Source organism: Bombina bombina, chromosome 6, assembly GCF_027579735.1.
Source record: "Bombina bombina isolate aBomBom1 chromosome 6, aBomBom1.pri, whole genome shotgun sequence".
Lineage (NCBI taxonomy): Eukaryota > Metazoa > Chordata > Amphibia > Anura > Bombinatoridae > Bombina > Bombina bombina.
The window spans coordinates 854354347-854382320 of NC_069504.1; the positions used below are offsets into that span (position 1 = coordinate 854354347).

General features: G+C 39.4%; 1 protein-coding gene across 1 annotated transcript in view; it reads right to left on the reverse strand.

Moving 5' to 3' along the window:
- LOC128663776 (uncharacterized) overlaps window positions 1–27974 on the reverse strand; it is a 51849-nt gene that overhangs the window by 1949 nt on the left and 21926 nt on the right. The window lies entirely within an intron of this gene.

A 27974-nucleotide genomic window follows, 5' to 3' on the forward strand; every position in this document is an offset into this window, starting at 1 on the left:
TTAAACATTTAGCAAAATAAAGAAATATGTTTGAAAGTAAAATGCTCTAGCGAAATAAAGCAATTTATTTTTACACTTGGATGTCATTAAAAAAACAAAACAAGATGAAAGGGACATTGTACTCTATCATGCTTACAAAAGACGTACATTAACTTGTTAAAATATCAATTATAAACAGTTTAATTTTAAATTAACATGCAGCAGCATCGGTTTTGTACTTCCTATTAACACTCACTGGCTAATAAGAATAAACCAAATATTTTTGGTGGAGCTGAAGGATCTTTAAACAGGTGTACCTCAAACTGGAACAATTATACTCAAAGGAAGATACTCAAAGAATAAAGTGCAAAAATGTAGAGTTTATTGAAGAGACAGCTGATTCAGGGTTACAGTTTGGTAGCTATGCCTTAATTTAAAGGGACATTCCAGTCAAAATTGGAATCCACATGGATGCATTTCAGTTTTGAATAGAAGCATTTTTGTAATATTCATGTATTAGCAAAAATGTTTGTAATAAAAGCTATAGCGGTTTCAAATGTGTATTTAAGTATGCACCGTGCACCAGCATTTTAAACACAGCACTTGTTCAGAGAGCCTAAGGTGCTCATACCATCTGGTGTGGTCTCAATTTGTTAATTGCTGACATGATACAAGCCCCACTGGCACTCTGGGCAGCTACAATATTTAAAATGCTGGTGCACTGAGAAAAACTAGCTGTGCTTCACGTGCACGTGCACGTGCAGAGAAAAATGTTAACACTAAAACAGTGATAACTTTTACTAGAAGCATTTTTGCCAATACATCTATATTGCAAATATGTTTCTATTCAAATATGTAATTTATCTATGTGCATTTATATTTTGCCTGGAATATCCCTTTAATTAAAATATATATAAAACAGTTCCAGTGTAAGTTAAAAAGCTTTACGCGTTTCGGCAAACAAATTGCCTTTCACAGGGGCCAATACAAATCTGCAAAAGAGCTAATAATAGCTGTTTTGCACATTTGTATTGGCTCTTAAAGATCTTTCAGCTGAAGCCCTATTAAAAAGGTTAGCGCCGCTGAAAATATTTGGTTTGGTTACACAGTTAAGGAGGAACTGGAGCTGGCAGCAACCTCAGAAAAGAGTCATTATTACTAAAAACCTTATTTTTCCTACCTGTCTTTTTTTTTTTCTAATATTAATAAGAAGCCTTTGCAAGCATGACAAGAAAATGTTTGTTTATTCAGGACAACAACATGCATTTAAAAAATATATATAATGCATTTTGAAATGGCCTTTTTAAAAAACAAAAAAACATTAAATACAATAGAAAAACATTTAAAGCAACAAAAAATAAACTAAAGCATTACGTTATATACAAATGCAAAATAACAACAAAAACATAGGAAAAGTAAATAACACAATAAAATGTAAGTGAATAAACACAAAATAAAGCATTAAGATATGTACAAATGCAAAATGGCACAATGAATTTACATCTTACTACAAAATATAAATAGCTCAAATCAAATGGATTGGAATAATAGTTAAATATGTAAGTATTAAGTTATACACAAATGAAAAACAACAAAAGTAAATGTGCAAAAAAACACAAAAAAGTAAACATTCCAAAATTAAATTAACTTGAAATGTAATTCCCCTTTAAAATATTTAGTTATGTATAGTAAAAAAAAAAAATCTGGGCAATAGCCATGTTAAGTTGAAACATTGGTAGCTCCATAAAAATCTTGTCTCTTCTGCTCAGTATCACATGTGTTTGCAGCCATCGACTGTATGTACTCAACTACAAGCAACGGCATCAGCATACTCAGCAGCGTTCATTGAGATGTATATAATATCCAGCTATTGGAGCCAGTGATCAGGAGCATTGGAGGCCTATTCCCATTGCAGGATAGACACTAAACCAAATTGTTTTCTTTCATGATTCAGATAGAGCATGCAATTGTAAGCAACTTTCTAATTTACTCCTATTATCAGTTTTTCTTTGTTCTCTTGTTATTTTATTTGAAAAGCACCCAGGTGATGAATTTTTGGTTCAGCACCTGGGTAGCGCTCGCTGATTGGTGGTTAAATGTAACCACCAATAAGTAAGCAATATCCAGGGTGCTGAACCAAAAATGGGCCAGCTCCTAAGCTTTACATTCCTGCTTTTAGAATAAAATAGCAAGAGAACAAAGAAAAAATGATAATAGGAGTAAATTAAAAAGTTGCTTAAAATTGCATGCCCTATCTGAATCATGAAATAAAAAAATTGTGTTTAGTATCCCTTTAAACTAAACCCCACGGGTGGTAATCTACAGACTACTCCAGGTAGCAGTGAAATAATACTGTCTATATTAAGAGCAAGATATTTAGTGACTTTTACTGAGCCACAGGAAGTTTCTCAGTAGTTTTGATCTATTCTACCACAAAATATGAAGGCCATGCTGGGCAGTCTTGAGAAGAGTTTGTCAGCTCTTTTCAATGAGCACTTTACTAAACCATATGAGACTATCTCCCAGCACTGCAGTGTACCTTGAGTCTTGGGTCTGCGGGACAGGATTTTATTATTATTATTATTCTTTATTTATAAAGCGCCAACAGATTCTGATAAAAGTACAACGGAAAAACAATACAATAAGAGACAAAATTTTACAGACAAATACAGGGGGAATTGAGGGCCCTATTCACATGGGAACTTAAAATCTAGATGGGGGTGACCTTTGCATGCTTGAAGGAGGCAGGGAAGTGAGCCGGAGTGAGGGTGGGAGACAGAGAAGGTATTAGATGTGAAGGAATAGGGTCAAGATGGCAGGTAGTGAGGTGTGAGGAAGACAATAGGGATGACACTTCACTCTCAGTGGTTGGGAGGAGGGTGCAGAGAGTGACAGAGGGGGTGACTGGGAGCAAAGTTGGGAGATTGCAGGCTTGTGGTAAGATGTTTCTTCGGATGGTGAGTGTTTTATTGAAAAAGTAGTCAGCCAACAGATTCTGCAGCGCTGCCCATGGGTACAAGGATAAAAGTACAACGGAGAAACAATACAATAACAGACAAAATTTTACAGACAAATACAGGGGGAATTGAGGGCCCTATTCACATGGGAACTTGAAATCTAGATGGGTAGGAGGATGGAAAACAGGAGGTGGGGACTGCAAAGGTGAGAATGATATTAGTGAGGAGATAGATGAGGGTAACTGTTAGGTAAGTGAAGTTAATTTGTTAATGAGTCGAGTGATAAGCTTCCCTGAACAAAAAGGTCTTTAGGGAATGTTTAAAGGAGGAAAGGTTATGGGAAAGTCTGACAGCTCGAGGAAGTGCATTCCAGAGGGTTGGTGCATGCACAAGAGAAGTCCTGTAGTCTAGCATGAGAGGAGGTGATGGTAGAGGACGCAAGAAGCAGGTCATTGTTGGATCTTAGGGGGCGGGCAGGAGTACATTTGTTGATGAGTGAGGACAGGTGGGGTGGGGCAGCATTGGTTAAGGCTTTGTAGGTCAGGGTGAGAATTTTGAATTTAATTCTGCTGTGAATGGGGAGCCAGTGAAGGGACTCACAGAGAAGTGCAGTAGAAACAGAGCGTCGAGAGAGGTGGATTAGCCTTGCAGAAGCATTTAAAATGGATTGAAAGGGAGAGAGGGAGGCCAGATAGTAAGTTATTACAGTAGTCAAGTCGGGAAATTACCAGGGAGTGGATTAGCTGTTTAGTATTTTCAGCACTCAGAAACGGACGGATTTTGGATATATTCCGTAGGTGGTTGCGGTAGGATGAAGAGGGCAAATGGATGTGGGGAATGAAGGACAGATTTGAGTCAAGTGTGACTCAGAGGCAGCGGACTTGGGGTGATGGGGAGATAGTGGTGCCGCCAACAGTGATGGAAAAATTAGAAACTAAAGTAGAGTTAGAGGGGGGGATTAGAAGTAGTTCGGTCTCGGACATGTTTATTTTTAGGTGGTGAGAGGCCATCCAGGAGGAAATGCCAGATAAGCAGTCGCTGATGTGAGAATTGACAGAAGGAGAGAGTGCAGGGGTGGAAAGGTAGATCTGGGTATCATCAGCATAGAGGTGATAGTTGAAGCCATAGCTGTTGATGAGTTTACCCAGTGAAAAAGTGTAAATAGAGAATAGTAGAGGACCCAGGACAGAGCCTTGAGGTACTCCAACAGACAGAGGCAATGGAGAGGAGGAGTCACCAGCAAAAGAGATGGAGAAGGATCTGTTAGAGAGATAAGAGTGAATCCAGGAGAGGGCAGTGTCACAGAGCCCAAGAGAGCTGAGAGTCCGTAGGAGAAGGGGATGGTCAACAGTGTCAAAGGCAGCAGAGAGGTTAAGTAAGATGAGTATAGAGTAGTAGTCTTTGTTTTTAGCAGAAAGGAGATCGTTAGTAACCATGGTGAGGGCAGTCTCAGTTGAGTGTTGGGGATGGAAGCCAGATTTCAGGGGATCGAGCAATGAGTTGGAGGACAGGAAGTAGGTTAGACTATCTAAAGCTAGTTTTTCAAGGATTTTTGAAGCAAGCAGGAGCAGTGATATGGGGCGGTAGTTCACAGGAGAGTTAGGGTCAAGGGAGGGTTTATGAGGATGGGGGTGACCTTTGCATGCTTGAAGGAGGCAGGGAATAAGCCGGTAGAAAGGGATAGGTTGAATATATGAGTAAGAGCCGGAGTGAGGGTGGGAGACAGAGAAGGTATTAGATGTGAAGAAATAGGGTCCAGATGGCAAGTAGTGAGGAAAACAATAGGGAAGCCGCTTCACTCTCAGTGGTTGGGAGGAGGGTGCAGAGAGTGGCAGAGGGGGTGACTGGGAGCAAAGTTGGGAGATTGCAGGCTTGTGTTGAGATGTTTTTTCGGATGGTGAGTGTTTTATTGAAAAAGTAGTCAGCCAGGTCTTGGGCACTGAATGCAGATGAGAAGGTGGGTAGAGGAGGGATTTGAAAATGGAGAAGAGTCTTTTAGGGTTTGAGGAGTGAGTGGATATAAGAGAAGTAGGTTTGCTTAGCTATGTGAAGGGCAGAGGTGTAAGAAATCAGGTTCAGAGCGGGATTTCCTCCAGGCACGTTCAGCAGTGCGGGAGCATTTTTGCAGGTGGCGTGTTTGCTGGGAGTGCCAGGGCTGGAACTGACGACGTGGGGCTTTGCGAAGTTGGGGTGGAGCAAGAGAGTCAAGTGCACAGGAGAAGGTAGTGTTATAGTGGGTTATAGCAAGGTCAGGGCAGGATATCGTCGAAGTGTGGGGGAGGTGTATTTGAATAAGGTTGAAGAGTTGGGGAGGGTCTACAGTGTGCAGATTTCTACAGGTGCGGGGGCAAGTGGGGGGAAGTAGGTTTAGTCTGTATATTAAGATTAAAGGTGAGCAGATGGTGGTCTGAGATGGGAAATGGGTGACAGGCAACCGCAGTGGGTAGGGAATAGGGTAGATCGTGAGAGGCCGAAGGAGTTAGTGAGTGAGAGAAGTTTAGAGGCAGCAGGGGCAGATGGGTTGTCAATGGGGATGTTGAAGTCCCCCAGAATTAGAGTAGGTGTATTTGTAGAGAGAAAGTAAGGAAGCTAGGCAGAAAGGTTGTCAAGGAATTGGGAGGTTGGTCCAGGGGGGCGATAGATAACTGCCACTCTGAGAGACAGGGGGAGAACAGGCAAATGCAGTGGACTTCAAAGGATGAAAAGGAGAGGGATGGAAATGGAGATAGGTACTGATAGGAGCAGGAGGGGGAGAGTAGGATGCCAACACCGCCACCATGTCTCTCACCTGGCCTATGTGTGTGGCTAAAGTGGAAACCACCGTGTGTGAGAGCAACAATGGAAGCAGTGTCAGAGGAAGATACCCAGGTTTCAGTAATTGCTGAAAGGTTGAAAGCGTTGGAAACAAACAGGTCGTGAACAGTTGTAAGTTTGTTACAGACAGAGTGAGCATTCCCTCTCTTTTATCAGACAGTGTTATTATGACCCACTATCTTGGGTAACTCCTTCAAGAAAAGAGAGGGGATAAGTACTGTGGGTTAATGGAGATGAGATTGTTGGTATTCGCAGAACGCCCAGTAGCTGACAGTGGTTGCACCCAGCAGTATAGTAGGAAGCAGCATATTTACTAGGGGGCCAGGCCTTCCTTCCTCTGGCCTGAAGCTTACAGCAGATCCTGTGAGTGTGTACATGAGGACATAAAGAAGGTTGGGACGGAAGAAACTGTGAAGGAGAAGCCTCTTTTTCTTTGCCCAACAAGAGAATTATGCAGCTATTTACCCAAGATAGTGGGTCATATATGTTGCTGCAGGTTTGGACCTGGTGGAAGGGTTAACAGAGTCCACAGCGAAAATGAGTGAGGCTCTGCCTGAAAGGAAAGCTGCCCTTTGGATGACTTTTTGATGAGTGCCCTGCTTAAAGAGATGACTGCCCCAGCTACAAATACTATAGTAGGAAGCAGCATGTTTACCAGGGGGCCAGGCCATCCTTTCTATGGCCTGACACAGCAGAATTTGTGAGTGCATACATGGGGGACATGAAGAAGCAGGGATGGAGAAGCCTCCTTTATCTTTGCCCAACGAGAGAATTATGCAGATATATACCCAAGATAGTCGGTCATAATAACACTGTCTGATAAAAAATTATTTTAAAAAATATTGCATGAAAAAGTTATAAGGACTCAAAGATAAGATATGAGGTCTCAGGTGTTAGAAAAAAAAGGCATGCAAAGGGCTTTAACATAGAGATGCATACATATACACATATATATATATATATATATGTATTTACAGACATATATACACAAAAATACATATGTATACATATATAGATATATATTTTAGTGCATTTGAGCCTATATTCCAGCACATCCACTGTATGAGTCATCTCAAAACCTGTGATAACTTTTACTACAAGCATTTTTGCTAAGTTATAGATACTGAATTTTTTATTTTAATGTAGATTTTTGCTTTTACTAATTGTTAGATTTATAACCAGAAATCTTGGCTATTTTTTCCATTTTTTTCAGCAGACAGTACAACCAATCAGAAGCTATACCACTCCCCTAACTGAAATGTATCAGTGTATGCTCCTGCCAACTGCTTTACCTTGATTAGTTGAAATGTTATGGATACATCATCTTATTGGCTATTCCACCCACCAACCAAAAATGTGAAAAAAATTGCAGAAAGAGATGAGCTGCTAATATCTGGAGGTAAAATAGCACCCACAGGGGTGCAAAACTGTTGCTATTTTTAGCATTTTAAACATACAACTGCAACAATTGGAATTCAGATTATAAATCTACATTAAACACTCATTATTCACATAGAACATGCGTTTTTAAACACCTTTTCCGTTTGCTTCCATTATCAGATGTGCCTGGGTGGGCTCAGGAACAGCAAAGCATTACTGAGAGCTAGCTGGTGATTGGTGGCTGCACTTATATTTCTCTTGTCACTGGCTCCTCCGATATTCTCAGTTAGCTCCCAGTAATGTATTGCTGCTTTAAAAATGGCTTTTTAACAAGGATACCAAAAGAATAAAGCAAATATGATAACAGAAGTACATTTGAAAATTCTTTATAATTGCATGAAACTTAAAGGGAAATGGAACCCAACTTTTTTCTTTCATGATTCAGATAGAGAATACAATTTTATTTTTTTTCTTTATTGTTGTATTTCAACAGACATAATAAGATTTCGTATAATTTCAGAGGAAACAGCATAAAAGGAGAACAAAACAAATAATTAGAAACCAAACAATAATATACATTTCATATCTTGATATGCCCAATATATAAAACAGTGAAAAACAATAACAGAAGAACAAAAGAAAAAACAATAAGAAAAGAATAAACCTCTTCTGTAAAATTTAAGGGCTTTCAGCCCTTGTTAATCTTAACATATGGTTTCAATCTAATACTCCTCGAACTTCGTCATTAACTGTTGAGATACATTTTTCCATTTTTTGTATTCCCCCCCTTGACAAAAGACAATTACATTTCGACAAAGCCATTACAACACTCAACAAAGACAAACAACAACAACAAAAAAAAAAAAAAAATGAATATTACCAGAGACCGAGCAAGACCAATTCAGTATTTCTGAATGGGTATATTAAACTGTCAATTTCATTCAAGGGAAGAGATCTAATAAAAACCGACCACTTTCTGAAAAACAAAATAATATCCCCTTCATCTTCCAGATTGGTGTCTATTTGTTCCAGAGTACATTGTTTTTTAAGGCAGTTTTTAACCTCTTGGATACTGGGGGCTGTCCTGTTCTTCCATTTCTTAAAAATTAAGTATCTTGCTGCTAAAACAGCTAAGTTAACTATTTTAGTGTTTACTACTCGATCTTCCGGTTCTTTCCATAGAAAAATAATGTGTGCTGGCAAGAGGGTCAAGGGGAGAATTCCTAGTGTATTAAGCCAATATTGTACCTTCAGCCAAAACTGTTGAATTTTTGGACAATTCCACATCATATGTAGAAGATTGGCCGATGGTAAGGAACATCTAGGACATCGATTGAATTCAGTGTTCCTGCATCGCACAGCTTTTTCAGGAGTAAAATAGGTCATAAGTAATAATCTTATATGTGATTCTCTCCATGATGAGGAGAGAGTGATTCTTGAGACTTCAGATAGTGAATATTGAATTAATTTAATATCCCCCAAGTTCTGCGATAGAGCCACCGCCCAATTATCGAGTATTTTTTCCAAGCTGGAGTTGCCTTTTGGAGAATTTAGGTCTCGATATATGGGGGAAACTGACATTAAGCCATTTTTAGCTAAAATTAGCCATTTCTCTATATTTCCTAGTGACCAAGTCCAGCCAAATTTATCAACTAAGTTTAGGACAAAGTGTCTTACTTGAAGGTAGGCAAAGAACTCTTTATGGGATAGTTTGAACTCCTCTCTTAGAGTATCAAAAGTTTTTATGCATTTCCTTTCAAAATCCAACATTTGATACATTTTCCCCAAATCTAGTGCCTCCCATCTCTGGAAAGGAGACAAATTAAGACCCGCTTGAAATTGAGGGTTGCCTACTATTGGCATATGTTTAGATACTCCTTGTTCAATATTGAGGAGTTTACACACTCTCCACCAAGCTAATAAAGGATTAAATATTGTTTTCATATTTTTCATTTCTTTCGGTAGAGAGCTTCTCGTGCAATGAAGTACAGCTAAAGGGGTAAATGGATATAAAATATTTTTTTCCAATTTGTTATTAGTAACATAATCTCTTTCTGAAATCCAATCCAAAATCAATCGGGTCAAGAAGGCAAGATTATAAAGTTTGATATCTGGCAAGGCTAGCCCCGCGTACTCTCTAGGAAGAGACAATTTAGTTAGTGAGATTCTAGGCTTTTTATTCTGCCAAATAAATTTTCTCAGTGCAGCGTTAAATACTAAGACATCTTTACCTTTAAGAACCAAAGGAGTATTTTGTAGAATATATAGTATCTTCGGGAGGCAGACCATTTTATATAGGGCAATACGACCTGACAATGATAGAGGAAGATTTTGCCAGGTTCTCAGGTTTTCTTTAATCTTATTTAATATCGGAGGTATGTTAAGATTATACCACGTATCTGGATTGGAGGAGATCAAGATACCAAGATATCTAAAGGAGCTAGTCACTATTTTGAATGGGATATTACCCATAGATTCCTTGGATTGATTAATCCATAGTAGTTCGGATTTCGACGTGTTCACTCTATAACCAGAAAAAGCCCCAAATTGTTCTATGATTGCTATGAGTTTAGGGACATTCGTAGATGTTTTAGACGTATATATTAAAATATCGTCAGCATATAAAGCTAATTTCATCTCTTTCTCACCAATCCTAATACCATCCAGATGTTGTCTGATGTGTATGGCAAAGGGCTCAATTGAGATATTAAAGAGGAGGGGGGAGAGAGGACACCCCTGACGAGTACCTCTCTTAAGAAAAATATTTGAAGAAGTTAAACCATTAGCTAATATTCTAGTAGAAGCTGTTTTATGTAGATTATCAATAAAATTAAAAAAGTTACCTTGTAAACCAAATTGTTGAAGAGAGTATAACAGATGATCAAAATGAACAGAATCAAATGCTTTCTCCGCGTCTATTGCAATGATTGCAGCGTCTGGGGCGCCTCCCTCCCCCTCCCTCTCCCTCTTCTTGTTAAAATGATCTATAGTTAAGAAAAGTTCCCTGATCTTTGCTGACGAGTTTCTTTTAGACATAAACCCTGCCTGATCTTTATGTATAATACTAGGGAGAAGTAGTTGCAGCCTATCTGCTACAATGGAAGACAAAATTTTATAATCGGTATTTAATAATGCTATCGGCCTGTATGATTCCTTTCTATCAGGCTCTTTCCCCTGCTTAAGAATTAAGGTTGTGATTGAGGCAGAAAAACTGGGTGGGGGAATAATGCCTTTTATGTAAATCTCATTATATAAAGAAAGTAAATGAGGTGATATTGATGTGGAAAGTATTTTATAAAATTCATTAGGTAAACCATCGGGGCCCGAGGCTTTGTTTAAGGAGAGAGCAAGAATTGCTTTTGAAATCTCGGGCTCAGTTATAGGAAGATTAAGCGTTTCAACTAGATCTGACGGTGCCAGATTGTATGTAATTTTATCCCAAAAAGATTCCCGTGCCTGTAAATTTGAGGTTTTCAAGGAATATATGTCCTGATAGTATTCTGCAAAAGATTGAATTATATCTTCTGAAGATGTTATTGTCTTCTTTTCCCCCTGTAATGACTCAATCATAGCTGAGCACTTATCTCTTTTTACTAATTTTGCTAGCAGTTTTCCTGATTTGCTCCCATACCTATATAATTTGGCTTGGAATTTCAGATCTTTCTGTGTAGTCTTAAGTAAGAGAAAGGAGTCTCTTTCCTTTAACGCTTGGGTATATTTTGCCCAATTTCTAGGTGTTTTATCTATCTAATAGGTAGGCGTTATAAGAGTTAGAAACGGATCTTATAATTTCTCTTTCTCTGAGCTTAAATTTTTTTGTCCTGTTTATCGTATAGGCTAAAATTTCTCCTCTCAGAACCGCCTTGGCAGCTTCCCAGAAGATTATAGGACGATTAATGTATTCTTTGTTGAAGGAAGAGTATTCCTGAAACTTAGTGGTTAGCCAATTTTTAAATTTAAGATCAGAAGCAAGATAAGTGGGAAAAACAAATCTGGAGTATCTTGAAGTAGGATTGCTCGAGAAAAACTCTAAAGAGATTGGAGCATGATCCGATATACAAATAGGTAAAATTTTAACATCTAGTTTTACTTTGCATAATCTCTCATCTATGAGGATCAGGTCAATTCTTGACAGTGACTTGTGCGCCTTAGAAAGGCAGGTAAAATCCCTGGAGTCTGGGTTGTATGACCTCCATATATCTCTAAGTCGGAGATTCTGAAAAAGTTTGAGAAACATTTTGGCTTCTAAGTTGTCCCTTTTGGTTCTAAGAGAGGAGTTCTTATGCCTTAACCTGTCTAGGGGGAATTGTGGTGCCATGTTGAAGTCCCCGCCTAGTATCAGAGAACCTTCTGTATAGGACAGTAAATTTGCTTGAAGCTTTTCCCAAAAAGGGAAGCTAAATACATTTGGAGCATATATGTTACATAGTGTGTAAAGTATTTGATCAATTTTAATTTTTACCATTAAGAACCTCCCTTCTGGATCTGAGTTGGTGTGGAGAACCTGGTATTTTATCTTTTTACCTAATAGTATCGCTACCCCTCCTTTCCTTTGGGTACTGGGCGACGCAAGCACTTCATTCACCCAAGAACACTTAAGTTTAAGAACCTCTTGCATTTTAAGGTGAGTTTCCTGCAAAAATGCGATATCTGCCTGAATTTTTCTTAACTGTGCTATTACTGTTTTACGTTTAATAGGTGATGTAATACCCCCAATATTCCAAGAGGCCAATTTAAAACCTTTTATCATGTCAATCATTGCATAAAAAAAATGGAAGAATAGGGCAGCACATATATTCAGGGAAAAAAAAAAAAAAAAAAAACACAAGACATGACGAGACACCCCAACATATAACAAGAACCATTGCGATATGTAAAGGCTATGATCTAAGCCTTGTGTGAGTATTATGCATCTCATAACCATCTATATTGATATTGTCAGGCTGTAAATAAATACAGAAAAAAAAAAAAAACACGAAATAAAAAACACCAGTATCCCCTTGTGGAGAGGCAAGTGGGAAAGGTCTACCCTCCCTTCCCTCCCCTTCCTTGTTTACGTTACTCCTATGCATTTTTGTATTGAGTAGAATATCTAAGTTGTCAACAATGTCAAAACTAATTTTAAACATGTCCTGAGGGAAATATCTCATCATAAAATTTTACTGCATCTTGGGCAGAATCAAAGAAATATGTGCGTCCCTCCCTTTGTATTTTTAATTTTGCTGGGTAAAGCAAGGCAGCCTGTACACCTTGGTTTATAAACCGTGAGCACACTGGGGCAACCTCCCTTCTTTTTGAGGCAACTTCTGCCGAATAGTCTTGGAACATAAGAATTTTTACGTCGCCTAAAAATATAGGTTGATATTTGCGATAGGCCTGGAGCATTGCCACTTTGTGCTGAAAGTTCAAAACCTTAACAATTATGGGTCTTGGCCTCGTGTTAGTTTTATTTAAAGTAAGTGTCCCTATTCTGTGGGCCCTCTCGATAACTATCCTTGGGGAGGACTCAGGGATCTGTAATAGTCTCGGTATTGTCTCTGTGATCAATTTGTCTAGGTTCTCATATTGTTTCTCTTCTGGAACTCCAATGATTCTTAGATTATTCCTTCTAGATCTATTTTCAAGATCTTCCATTTTGTTCTGAATTTTTAATAATGTTGTGTTTAAGGCCTCAATACTATTTTTATAAGACAGATTAGTGTCCTCAAGATCTGAAATTCTCTGCTCTGCCTCGGAGAGTCTATGTGAAAACTGTTTGACCTCGTTTGATAAAAATAGGATGTCTTGCTTTATTTCTATTTTTAAAGCGTCAAATTTGGGAGCCAGAGCTTCTGAAATCTTACTAACTAAAGTCTGGATGTCTAATGGCTCTACTGGGGAACTACTCCCAGATGTATGAACCTCAACCGAGGTTTCATGAAGTGCTTTATTCTTTTTGTCTCTCTGCCTTCCTGCCATAGCTGGGGGAGAATTTTTGGGGTGGCTGTGAAAAAAATTATCCATGTGATGTGATTAAAAAAGATTATGGGGTATTTACTACCCAGTGAGAGAGAGACTCAAAAATATATATATAAACAAAAAAAACAAAAGGAAAGAAAAAAAAAAAAAAAAAAAAAGGGAGGAAAAGGTGAGTGGATAGATGGGGAAGTGTCTGCTTAATTCATTTACGTGCTCGTGTTAAAAAAAAAAAAAAAGGCCCACCAGAAAGCAGAAGAGCAAGAGACAAAAGAAACGAAAAGAGGAAAAAAGAAAGTATCTATTCTGTTGTAGAGGTTAGCAATGTTTCAGGACACTTATAATGACCCCTTATCCAACCATATGTGGTATTCGGGGAAGCTATTTACCTCTAATCTATTTTCTTCCTTTTCTATTTCTGTAGTTCTGTTTAGCGCTCTTTTATTTATAACCAGACAATCAAGAAATTAATATCCTGTGAATATTAGGTATATTACAAGCTGTGAACTGCTAGGCAGTTAGGTTATTTTTTAATTTCAGTAGTATACTGACCCATAATGATTTAAGCTTATGCCTATGGCGGTGATAGGTTGATACAAAATTAGCCCTACTATTCGTTTAATTGTGTCAGAGAACCTGAACAAAAAATTAATTTACCAGGCTTATTTTCCTTGCTTAAGGTGTTGGGGCGCACCCTGCCTGCGGCAATTTGACCAGTTTAAACATCAACAAGACAGTTCAGGGATATGCAACGTCAAAGTAAAACACATACACCCAAAAAAAAAAAAAAAAAAAAAAAGAACAAATCTGATTTCCTTCCTTTGGTGTAATGTGTACTAGAATAGTATATTTAGGCTTAAATATGAAGAAGTATTTGATATGACTTTCCTAAATTTATTAATTCAGAACTCTCTGGTATTTTCTTGAGGAGGTTAGATATATATATATATTAAATCACAGGGATTTAAGTTTGTGCCTAAGGCAGCAGCAAGATATACAAAATTAGCCCTACTGTTTGTTAATTTATATCAGAGAGCCTGAATAAAAGATCAATTTGCCGATCTTATTTTCCCTTATCTGAGGTGTTGGGGTGTACCTTGTCTGAGGCACTTTAACCAGTTTGAACAACAGCCAAAACAGTTAAAAAATATGCGACATTAGAGTGTGGTACAAAAAAAAAACCAAAAAAAAACAAAAAAAAAACCTTTGAATTATAGTGAGGTTGCTTATAACTATTTTTAGCACTTTTTCTGAAAAAAACAAATCGCCAAGCTCTGGCTTCCTTCTTTTTATATAAAATGTACTAAAATAGTATAAGTAGGCTTAAAGATAAAGTTATATTTGATATGACCTTGCTAGGTTTATTCAATCAGGCCGCTCTGATATATTCTAAAGCAAGTTAAGTATTTCAGAGATTTGTAGCCTACTGTTAATGACCCAAAGTGAGAGCACCAGTAGATTAGATTAATTCTCTAGCATGAAATAAATTACACTCTGTTGGAGAAGTGCCCGATTAGTTACTATCCCCAACAGACATGACTGTTTTAAACACTGAGAATAAAGATATATGTAGGCAGCTATAATACCTTTTCAGCTAGAATGATTGCATGATTACTTTAAGAGTCAAACACATTTGTAGCGGAATTTATACAGAAAAGTTTGTATGTTTCATGCAGTTCTTTAGATAGGCAATAGCAGGGAGCACAAAGCTCTACTAACAACAGTAGAATACCTGACCCTGTCCGTGTGGTCTTATCCGTGTAGCTGCTGTTATAGCCAGAAGAGAAGCACACCATTAGACCAGCACCCCCCCCGCGCAGCACCGGTGGGGGGGGGGAAAGCCGGTATCAACAACGGTGTGGAGCAGTCTGTATTCTTGATGCCTCAAGCACGGATCTCTTCGCCCAGGTCTGGACTCAGGGCGGACTCCGGTATGGGAGAGTGTGCCCCTGCACCTGATGGAGATGTTTTATATCTCAAGCCTGCTTGCTTACACGGACGGCATCCAAACCTTGACTGCAGCCCACAGCAGCTCCCCCCTGCGCAGCACCGGTGGGAGGGGGAGTGCTATCCAAAACAGTTACCAGAGAGACAGGAAGCAGTCACCGCAACCAGAAGGCTCACACGTAGAGCACCGGAAGGACAGGGGGCTGAGAAGACACTCAGCCAGACCAAAGCTCAGCGGCAGTCCTCAGCCCTCACGCAGCATCGGTGGGAGGGAGAGGTGTAGAAAGGTGAGTGCCGTGTAGAGTCTCCTCGTAGCTCCTGGGCTTATTCGTTGTGCTTTCCCTGCAGAGTTGTAGGAGTCAGAGCCCAGCCGATAACTGGCCCAATAAGCTTAGCCTTGTTCTTTAATATGGAGGTGCCGGGAAAAACTGGGGGGGGGGGATGTCCACCCCATATGCGGTCAAAGAGATTTAATGGCCACCATCCGATAAAGGAATTTCGAGTCCAAAGAGGCCTAGTTATCTTTGCAGGAACACTTACAGCAAAGACATATACACACAGGCGGTATAAATTAGCGTCAAGTCCCTGTTTCAGAATATTGCTCCCAGGACAGGATACAATGTTATAGTATAAAGCCGACAGTCTTTACAAGGTATTTGGTCCGGGTAAACTCTAGACAGTCTCTGCTTTCAATATTGGTGCGGTGGTATGGCACTATGAGGCTCGGGTAGCGGTATCAGTGAATCTCCCGCTGTACAAGCCGCCCGTGGTCAGAGGGTTTAGGCGCGAGTCCCGCCAAGGGCTTGTAGGAAGGTGAATCAGAGCAGGTAGAACACCTGACCACACACCTGCGCTCCTCCCCCAGCCTCCAACCTAGAGAATACAATTTTAAACAACTTTCTAATTTACTTCTATTATCTAATTTGTTTCATTCTATTGGTATCATTTATTGAAGGAGCAGCAGTGAACTAATGGTTTGTAACTGAACACATGGGTGATACAATGACAATCCGTATATATAACATATCTGTTAGTTGGATAAACTAAACAAAGAAATGATACTATATAAGCACTCAAAAAAAAGACCCTTAAAGGGATACTAAACCCATTTTGTTTTCTTTCATGATTCAGATAGAGCATGAGATTTTAAGCATCTATCTAATTTACTCCTATTATCAATTTTTCTTTGTTCTCATGCTATCTTGATTTGAAAAAGCAGTACTGTAAGCTTTAGAGCTAGACCATGTTTTGTTCAGCACATGGGTAGCACTTGCTGATTTGTGGCTAAATGTAGCAAACCAATCAGCAGCTCTACCAAGGTGCTGAACTAAAAAATGGGCCGGCTCCTAAACTTTTATTACTGCTTTTTCAAATCAAGATAACATGAGAACAAAGAAAAATTGATAATAGGAGTAAATTAGAAAGTTGCTTAAAATTGCATGCTCTATCTGAATCATGAAAGAAAAAATGTGGGGTTAGTATCCCTTTAAATAAATTGGAGTTTGGAAAAAAAGTCACACAGGTTAAAATATAAATCTTTATTAGAACGTATTTAAAAACTGGGTATATTAAAACTAAAATGCTGGCAGAAATTCCAGTTAAAAAACTGGTTATCAAAAACAAGAACACTGGTGTAATAATGTAGTTCACTATTATATAGGCAGCAATGTATATGGGCTATATAGCCTCAAAGGAACCGATATACAGGTATAAGTGAAAAAGGCCCAGTGGGGTAAATTAATAAGGTTAAATCAGTAACAGAAAACACAGAATTAGCTTGATGTATTGGTGCACTTATAAAAACCTTATGTAGGTTTGTGCTATTGTGTATTTCAATACATAGTTATTAACTAGTGTATCCACTCCACCATTACCAAGTATACATGTAATACTGATTTAATTATGTTCAAGCTATTTGCTTGATCTACATATGGCGCTCAAGTTGTGTAAAATAGAATATTATATTCATAAGAAAAAGATAGGCTCTAAGGTCTTATATTGGAATTAAGTGGAAAACACCAATGTTTAGTAATATCCAGTGTGTAACTTGCTAATCACTTGCTTGGAAAACGGATGTCTGATATATGGACAGTGCTCAGGTCCTAACCTGCTTGATATAGTAAATGTGTTTGTTGATAACAGAATAAAGCTGCTATCAACAACAAAATATACAACCAAACGATCATTAAGTTATCAAAATAGTTGGAATTTGGACTAAAATGGTTGAGGTCATATAATATAAAGTTGCAAGATACAAGTGATTAATGTATATTGTTTGGCAAATTCACTATAAGGATTATTAGTAAGGTTAAATGATGGCTGCTTCAGTATTGAAAATGAACCCCTATCATAAGAATATGTATTGGTTGTAAACACATAGGGTTAACAACAGTATAGACATGCTGGCGAGATTATGATATTCGAGCAGCTGCAGTACTAGTGATATAGCTTAGTGAATTTACTTGCTGTGCTTGTAAATATATTAAATCAATCACATTATATTAGCATGTTTGTTCATACCATGAGTATCTGATATGCTTAACACTCAACATTATCAACTGAGACTTAGGCCTCTATTTATCAAAGTCTGGCGGACCTGTTCTGACAGTGCGGATCAGATCCGCCAGACCTCGCTGATTACGGAGAGCAATATGCTCTCCGTATTTAGCATTGCACCAGCAGCTCACAAGAGCTGCTGGTGCAACGCCGCCCCCTGCAGAATCAGGGGGGTGTCAATCAACCCAATCGTACTCGATCGGGTTGAATTGCGGCGATGTCTGTCCGCCTGCTCAGAGCAGGCGGACAGGTTATTGAGCAGCAGTCTCCCGGCGAAACATGTCAAGGGAGGAGAGGAAGCTAATGGGAGCTCTATTTATATTTTAAAGTTCATACTTGCTGGCAGTATTACACAGGTTATTTGAACACTACGGCAATTGTAGATTCTTATGCACTGTGCAAACAGCAGTTAATTTAATTTTGACAAGCATCAAGAGTCCTAACCAAAGTAACTCGTAGCATTAAGCAGATGCGTTACGCTTAACTCAGATGTCACAGGGCATTAGATATTTTCATAACTGGTAGCAATCTATCAAAAATTTAACAGATGTCTAGGGCATTTATTTAGCCTTTATCCTTAAGACATTTATCTGTGGTTAAAACCCCCCGAAATTATTCCAAGTATAATTAAAGTTGAATAAATATTGGCATTTTAGTAGTAAACATACAGCGGATATCTTTACTATAAGATGCAGATGGAATATTAATGAAAGTAATTTGTAGCAATAAGTAGATGAGATACGCTCTACTCAGATGTTACAGTGCCTAGGATACTTTCACAACTGGTTGCAATCCATCATAAATGTAACAGATTTTTTGGGCACTTATTTAGCCTTTATATGTAAAGACATTTACTTGTGGTTGAAGCGCTCCTAAACTATTACAGGCATGATTAAAAAGATAGAATATTAATATTGGAGCAGTTACGTTAACACTAAGTCTAAGTTGATAATGTTGAGTGTTAAGCATATCATATACTCATGATATGAACAACATGCTAATAATATAATGTGATTGATTTAATATATTTACAAGCACAGCAAGTAAATTCACAACCATTTTAGTCCAAATTCCAACTATTTTGATAACTTAATGATCGGCGGTTGTGTATTTTGCTGTTGATAGCAGTTTTATTCTGTTATCAACAAACACATTTACTTTATCAAGCAGGTTAAGACCTGAGCACTGTCCATATATCAGACATCCGTTTTCCAAGCAAGTGATTAGCAAGTTACACACTGGATATTACTAAACATTGGCGTTTTCCACTTAATTCCAATATAAGACCTTAGAGCCTATCTTTTTCTTACAAATATAATATTCTATTTTACACAACTTGAGCGCCATATGTAGATCAAGCAAATAGCTTGAACATAATTACATCAGTATAACGTGTATACTTGGTAATGGTGACGTGGATACACTAGTTAATAACAATGTATTGAAATACACAATAGCACAAACCTACATAAGGTTTTTATAAGTGCACCAATACATCAAGCTAATTCTGTGTTTTCTGTTACTGACTTAACCTTATTAATTTACCCCACTGGGCCTTTTTCACTTATACCTGTATATCGGTTCCTTTGAGGCTATATAGCCCATATACATTGCTGCCTACATAATAGTGAACTACATTATTACACCAGTGTTCTTGTTTTTGATAACCAGCTTTTTAACTGGAATTTCTGCCAGCATTTTAGTTTTAATATACCCAGTTTTTAAAATACGTTCTAATAAAGATTTATATTTTAACCTGTGTGACTTTTTTTCCAAACTCCAATTTATTTAAGGGTCTTTTTTGAGTGCTAATATAGTATCATTTCTTTGTTTAGTTTCTCCAACTAACAGATATGTAATGTAGTGTTTCTGATACTTAGCACCAATACCACATATTATAAGCTATAACCTAGGGCCAATTGACCTTACCTGAACGGTAATAGACCCCCCTTTTTATTTTCAGTAAGTGGTGCCATAATCCCAATTTTAATCCGTATATATATTCAGCCACCAATCAACAGCTAGAATCTAGGTTCTCTGCTGCTCCTGAGCTTACCTAGATAAACCTTTCAGCAAAGGATAACAAGAGAAGGAAGCAACTTAAATAATAGAAGTAAATTGGAAGGTTGTTTACAATTATATTCTCTACCTGAATCATGAAAGAAAAAATTGGGGTTTCATGTCCCTTTAATGTTGACTTTACTGTCCCTTTAAATAGACATGAAACCTCACATATTTGTTTCATGATTCAGACACAGCATGTCATTTTTTTTAATTCAAAAACAATACATTGACATCAACAATGCTTTAAGATTACATCAGTTATCCATGTTAGCATACCTATACAGTGCGTGTACAATTTAACTAAACTATGTTTGTAAATTTCTAACCATATGTGACATGGGAAGTTAAACATTATGCATCTATAGTGTCCCTGGGACTTGCACCCCACAACAAAAAGGTTTTAGCCTCTCCCCCCCCCATCCAATTCTTCCTTTACAGAATCTGAGCAATAAGGATCTCACATCTCTCCCTGTCCGTTCCAGTCCCATCAGTGTCGCCCACTCTTCGTCTAAGGATGCCATCAAAAGTACCTCTGTCTGCGCAAATGGTCTGAGCATCTGTCTTTGTATCACAGGGTTGCATGTACGTAAAAAAGATTCCCATTTAGTCAGAAAAGGTCTCCTCAATCTGCGTGCCACATCAAGTTTAACATCAAATTGCTCCGTGAACAGGTGTTTGTAGATTTTGCGTTTGAATTGAGTGATGGATGGAGGTTTTCTATCTATCCACAAACATAGTATACAGTTCTTGGCTATCAGCATGAACAGTGTTAGCAAGTTGTGATATTTTCTGGGTAACTCAGCCCAACGGAAAAGGCATATCTGCTCTACTTGTAGCGTGATGGTAATCCCCTATGCACCCTTGAGCCAATATTGTATCCGAGCCCAGAATTGCTGAATTAAAGGGCAGTAGAAGTAGTAGTGGAGTACATCCGGGGCCACCATCCCACACTTCCCACATCTATTCGGCTGTTGGGGATTCCATTTGGAGAGTTGATTAGGAGTTATATAGTCAAAGTGTATCATTCGCACCTGTGTCTCCCGCAGTGTTATGCCTAATGTTGCTTTCCTAGTTAAGTCTAAGTTTTTTTGTATGTCAATTTAAGAGATATCATCAACACCTTTCAACGCCCATCTATCCAGTACCCGTATCTGTGTGTCAGTGGCCATTTTATGTAGTAGAATTCTGTAGATACCAGTCAAGCAGAAATTCCCTAATGCAAAGGCTGTCTGCGGTATAGCAAATACTGATGTGTCCCAAAAATTTGGATTGTCTTGTTTAAGAGCATTAATGTAATGACGTACCTGCAGGTACGCATAGAACTGCTTATTTAGAATAGTATATTCAACTCATGAAAAGTTTTAACTGTGTGTGACAGAGAGTCCAGAAGATCCCCAACTACCCTAACCCCCTTCTTCCTCCACTGATTAAACGGCAAAGTGTCTGTACCTGCCGGGAAGTCCAAGTTGCCAACCAAGGGAAGCAATTTCGGGGAAGGGCGACATGATCCTAGAAATTTATGGGCTTAACGCCAAGCTGCTAGAGGGCCCTTATATAGGATAGAAGACCTAATGTGTGGAGGAGCCTCACCAGACCTAAGATATGGCAAGTACGATAGATCCACTGGTTCAAAGACTGCCTTTGCCAAGTCTACATCACTGAAATGAGATCTTCCCAACTGCCAATCTATAACAAGTCTAAATAATGCTGCCCAATTATATAGCTTAAAATTCGGGAGACCAAAGCCTCCATCTTTGTATGGTTGTTGTAGAGTTTTAGCCACTATGCAAGGTTTGCCTCCACGCCAGACGAACGTTTTAATAGCTTGGTTCAGAGGTCCAAGATCCCTTTTATTTATCAGGAATGGCAACATGAGCAACGGGTATAATATTCCTGGCAGAGTGACCATTTTTATGAGGCTGATTCGCCCCATGAGGGACAACGGGAGAGATCTCCATTGTTGTAGCTGATTACAATGAGCCGAGCACTGCCTTGAGATATTTATATCATAGAGGCAGTGAGGGTTTCTGTGAAGATGAATACAAGATATGTGAGCTTGTTCCCAACCACCGGGAAAGGGTAATTCACATGACTGTAAGTGTGCTTATTCAGCCATAGGATTTCCGACTTTGCCGTGTTGACCTTGTACCCGAAAGGTGCCAAAGTCTTGGGTTGTTTTTAGAAAGTTAGAAACATGTCTGGCGGGGTTCTCCACGAACAGCAATATATTGTTGGCATAAAGAACCAACTTTTGGGGTTTACCATGCACCAAGAGTCCTGGGAAGATTTGTCTTAATTTGATGGCCAATGGCTCTAAAGTAAGATCAAAGAGCAGTGGGGACAAGGGGCAACCCTGCCTTTTACCCCACTGCAATGAAATATCTGTCGAGAAAATCCCATTGGTAATAATGTGTGCTATTGGTTGTGAATATATGTTTTGAATAACTTGTATGAAAGGTCCCCTGATATGGAAACGTCCCATAGTTTCAATTAGATGATCCCACTCTACGCGGTCGAAGGCCTTCTCCACATCCAAGGATAGCAGGAAGGCCTCCAATAGATCATTTCTATGTCTCCCCTCTCCCCGCCTCCAGCAGTGGTCAATGACCTGCAGTACTCTTCTCAGGTTAACTGCTGATGATCTTTTATAGACAAATCCCGTCTGATCAGTGTGAAGAAGCGAAGGGAGAAGAATTTTCAGATGTCCCACTAGAACAGCCATAAAGATCTTATAATCAGCGTTCAATAGCAAGATAGGTCTGTAGGATTCTGGGAAAGAATGATCCTTACCCGCTTTGGGAAAGAGTGTAATATGTGCAGCTGAATAGGTAGTAGATGTAGAAATCCCATCTTGGAAGTATCCGTTATATAAGGCCAATAGGACCCTTTAGACGTTAGGTTGTAATAAACGATAAAATTCAATAGGGAGGCTGTCCGGTCCCGGCGCCTTGCCTAGAGCCATTTTGGATATTATATTGTTCAGCTCTCCAGTAGTGATAGGGGGGTTTAGCTGTTCTAACTGATTTTGTGTAAGCTGAGGCAGGCGTAGTGAGGCCCAGAACGATTCTCTAGTGCCAGCCGGGCATTACGGTTGTTTGGAGTAGAAAAAAGAATAATATTTTGCAAATCCTCTCGCTATATCTTTAGGAGAGGTGTATGTTCTTCCTTTATATTTCAGGGAGGCTACATCTCTATTTCCGTCCAAGCCTTCACTATGGAGGCAAGCATTTTTCCAGACCTGTTCTCAAATCGATAGTACTTGGAAGCTGTTTTAATCAGACCAGAAGCCACTTGCTGAGCCAGAAAGGCATCCAGATCTTCTTTAATTGCAGTATAATTGTCATACAGTTCTCTAGATTGAGAGGAGCAATACCCTTGATAAGCCGCAGCCAATCGTTTTTGCAAGGTCACATACATTTGCTGAGTTTTGCCGTGGAGGTTAGCTAGGTATGAGATAAAGTTGCCTGTCAGGATTGTTTTTGTCAAGATGTGCCATGCTACCAGTATAAAAGACATTCCATGATTGTGTTAAAAGTTGTTTGAAAGGCTCAGAGGTGCTCAAATAAGATGGGAATCATAGATTATTCCTATTAGGAGGATGTCTACAGGGGTGAAGTGTAAGCTCAACTGGCGCATGATCAGACAGGAGAACATCATGAATCTTATCTTGCTGGATTAGGGAAATAAGAGAGTCCAAAATCATAAAGAGATTTTTCCGGGAAAGCGAATCTTCGGCTTTTGAGAGGCAGGAAAAGTCCCTACCCTCAGGGTGGCGCAGTCGACAAATATCACATAATCCCAAGTCTGAGGCCAAATTGTCAAAGATCCTTTTTTTCAAATCTTCCTTTGTACTTGGGTTGTTTATCTCCCGGGGGAGCCCCTGAAACTCTTATTCTGTCACACGCAGGGTCAGGGGCTAAGTTGAAATCCCCGCCCAGTATGATATGAGTGTCTAAATAAGATGTTAGAGTCTGTATAATCTGAGTCCAGAAGGCTGAGCTCTTCTGGTTGGGGGCATTTATATTACAAAGGGTGTATACCTGAAGGCCTAACTTGATTTTTACACTGACGTATCTGCCTTCCACGTCCCTGTGTGTTTTAATGATATCTATTGCCAGTCGTCTACCAAAAAGAATAACCAAGCCACTACTCGAGCTAGTATAGGACACATAAGAAATATTACCAACCTAGTCTGTGTTCAGCTTGTCATGTTCACTATCAGTTAAATGTGTCTCCTGTAAGAAAGCAATATCAGTGTACAGTCTACGTAGATGCGTGAGTATGGCTTTTCTTTTTACCGGTGAGTGTATCCCCCCACATTCCAAGTAACTATCTTAGTTGACATCTGTACTATAGTTAACAGTCATATCCATCAAGGGCAGTGGGGCCGGAAGGAGAGAGGGAAAAAAAATGATATTATATTTCAGACCTTTATTGGTCCGCCCAATGTTTAATGCTTTAGGTATACCTCTTTTCATTGGGGAGTCATTTCTATCCATATTTTGCAGAATTAAAAGAAAATCAAGAATATTATGGTAAACACCAATTACCCAATGATTAAAAATAGAGATAAAAAGCATGACAGGCTCCCAATGGTCCCAAAGAGGGGCGTGCCCACGAAGGGCCACCTCCAGGGGCGTATTAAGGCATAGGCCAATGAGGCTGATGCCTAGGGCGGCAGATTTTGAGGGGCGGCACTTGCCGTGGCTGCACTGAATATGCGGCTAATCATTTAAAGAAAAAAAAAATTAAACTTGAAAGTGCCACTTCAAACACTCTCAGCCAATTGCATTTATTTGTGGGGGGGGGTTTTACGCTAGTGCACGCACATGGCTTGAGGCGGCAACAGGGGTTAAGAGAAGAAGAAGGAGTCCAGTCAGTTGCGACAGACAGCCGGAGACTCATGTGGAGGAGGACTGTCACCTAACTCAGGTAGGGGCGGCCTGAGTCCTGACAGTAGGTAGGAATTTTCTCATTAGTGTGCACTGTGACAGCAACACTTAATTAGGCAATAAAATATTAATGTTGCTAGCAGAGGAGGCATTAAGTGTTAGCTGCCGCACAGTGCACACTAATGAGAGCGGGCTGGTAGGCTAGGGCTGACAAGGAGCGAGGACAGGAAATATTAGTAATGCTGTGTCTGTGCTTTGTGTGTGCATGTATATATATATATATATATATATATATATACACACATACATACACACACACACACACACACAATATATATATATATATATATATATATATATATATATATATATATATATATATATATATATATACACAAATACATATATATATATATATATATATATATATATATATAGTGGGGCAAAAAAGTATTTAGTCAGCCACCAATTGTGCAAGTTCTCCCACTTAAGAAGATGAGAGAGGCCTGTAATTTTCATCATAGGTATACCTCAACTATGAGAGACAAAATGTGGAAAACAATCCAGACAATCACATTGTCTGATTTGGAAAGAATTTATTTGCATATTATGGTGGAAAATAAGTATTTGGTCAATATCAAAACTTCATCTCAATACTTTGTTATATATCCTTTGTTGGCAATGACAGAGGTCAAACGTTTTCTGTAACTCTTCACAAGGTTGTCACACATTGTTGCTGGTATGTTGGCCCATTCCTGCATGCATATCTCCTCTACAGCAGTGATGTTTTGGGGCTGTCGCTGGGCAACACAGACTTTCAACTCCCTCCAAAGGTTTTCTATAGGGCTGAGATCTGGAGACTGGTTAGGCCACTCCAGGTCCTTGAAATGCTTCTTACGAAGCCACTCCTTCGTTGCCCGGGCAGTGTGTTTGGGATCATTGTCATGCTGAAAGACCCAGCCACGTTTCATCTTCAATGCCCTTGCTGATGGAAGGAGGTTTGCACTCAAAATCTCATGATACATGGCCCCATTCATTCTTTCATGTACACGGATCAGTCGTCCTGTTCCCTTTGCAGAGAAACAGCCCCAAAGCATGATGTTGCCACCCCCATGCTTCACAGTATGTATGGTGTTTTTTGGTTTCAACTCAGCATTCTCTCTCCTCCAAACAGTTCTACTTTGGTTTTATCTGACCATATGAAATTCTCCCAATCCACTTCTGGATCATCCAAATGCTCTCTAGCATACTTCAGATGGGCCCGGACATGTGCTGGCTTAAGCAGGGGGACACGTCTGGCACTGCAGGATCTGAGTCCCTGGCGGCGTAGTGTGTTACTGATGGTAGCCTTTGTTATGTTGGTCCCAGCTCTCTGCAGGTCATTCACTAGGTCCCCCCGTGTGGTTCTGGGATGTTTGCTCACCGTTCTTGTGATCATTTTGACCCCACGGGGTGAGATCTTGCGTGGAGCCCCAGATCGAGGGAGATTATCAGTGGTCTTGTATGTCTTCCATTTTCTAATTTTTGCTCCCACAGTTGATTTCTTCACACCAAGCTGCTTGCCTATTGCAGATTCAGTCTTCCCAGCCTGGTGCAGGTCTACAATTTTGTTTCTGGTGTCCTTAGACAGCTCTTTGGTCTTCACCATAGTGGAGTTTGGAGTGTGACTGTTTGAGGTTGTGGACAGGTGTCTTTTATACTGATAACAAGTTCAAACAGGTGCCATAATGAGTGGAGGACAGAGGAGCCTCTTAAAGAAGAAGATACAGATCTGTGAGAGCCAGAAATCTTGCTTGTTTGTAGGTGACCAAATACTTATTTTCCACCATAATATGCAAATAAATTCTATCCAAATCAGACAATGTGATTGTCTGGATTTGTTTCCACATTTTGTCTCTCATAGTTGAGGTATACCTATGATGGAAATTACAGGCCTCTCTCATCTTCTTAAGTGGGAGAACTTGCACAATTGGTGGCTGACTAAATACTTTTTTGCCCCACTGTATATACATACATATATTTATACACACATACACATACATACATGCAAGTCCTGGGGTGTAAAAATATTATGGCCGAAAAAAGTCTAAAACCTAGGGGGGTGGCAGCAGAATTTTGAGTGCCTAGGGCAGCACAAAACCTAAATACGCCACTGGCCACCTCCCACATAGTATGTGTAGTCACATACCTAGCATAGTGGCAAGTAGATGCAAATCCCAGTAACAGACACTCTATAGGTTTCACATTAATTAATAACAGTAATAATATTTGAAATAAACACTGGATCAGCCAAGCTAATCCATGAGGATTTGTGTGCTCACTATTGGGATTTCCAAAACGCAACATATTCCTCAGGCAGCGAAACTCTTGATTATGCAACATTGTGGGAGAGCGGGCTGCGCTATGAGATGTGTGATAACCGGGAGCAGCATTTTGGTGCTTGCAGAGGCCCAAAACGAATCCCAACAGTGAGAACACACAAACATTTACGTTAATACTGTAAGCAACAATAAAAACAACATTGATATACACATTAAGCCCTTTAGCACTACATGTTGGCATAAACATTCCTTTTCCCAAGACAGTATCTTTTGTAATACATTAAGGAGTGTCAACAATGAAAACTCAAACAAAACAGTTAACCTTAGTATGGCAAGAATAATGCCAAAGATCTCACTCCAAGTGTAGTTTTGCTGTGATTTCAATATTAAGTACCTACTATGAAAGGAGGCATCAGCGCTATAGGCAGCCTCAATTCGTACCCAGTTATTGAAAAACGCAGTATGAAAGCTTAAGTACCCTATCATTTTTCCATCCGGATCAATATGCATTGCTCCATTGTGAGGATTGTCTGGCCGTGTTTGAGCCCCTCTTAGGAAGTCCTGAGCCTCCAAGGGTTAGTCAAAGTATTTGGGGCCATTAGCAGTCATCAGTTTCAGCCTAGCAGGATATAGTAAGTATACCTTTCGGCCCTCTCTGTTCAAGGTGGAGCAAATCGCAGAGAACTCTCTTCGTTTCCTCATCAACTCCACGGAGTAATCTTGGAAAAGTAGGAGTTTGGCATTTTCAAACATTAAAGAGGGGAGTCTGCGATAGGCCCGTAACACCTGTATTTTCACCTGAAAATGTAAAAATGTAATCTTCACCTGTTTACGGGTAAGCCCTCTCTGGCATTTTGTCTTTTTGGCCCCACCCTATGTGCTCTCTCCACACTACCCCTGAGAATGCCTGCAGCTATACCTAGTAAGGTTGGCAGAGTTTGTTCAATGAAGCGTATTATTTCTGAGGGTTTGACAGATTCAGGTAGGCCCACCAAACGTACATTATTACGCCTGGATCTGTTTTTCCAGAACTTCCAGGCGCTGGTGTAGCAGCTGGTTCTGATGTGTCAAATCCTCTACCTTTTTAGTGTGCGCAACATTAAAATCCT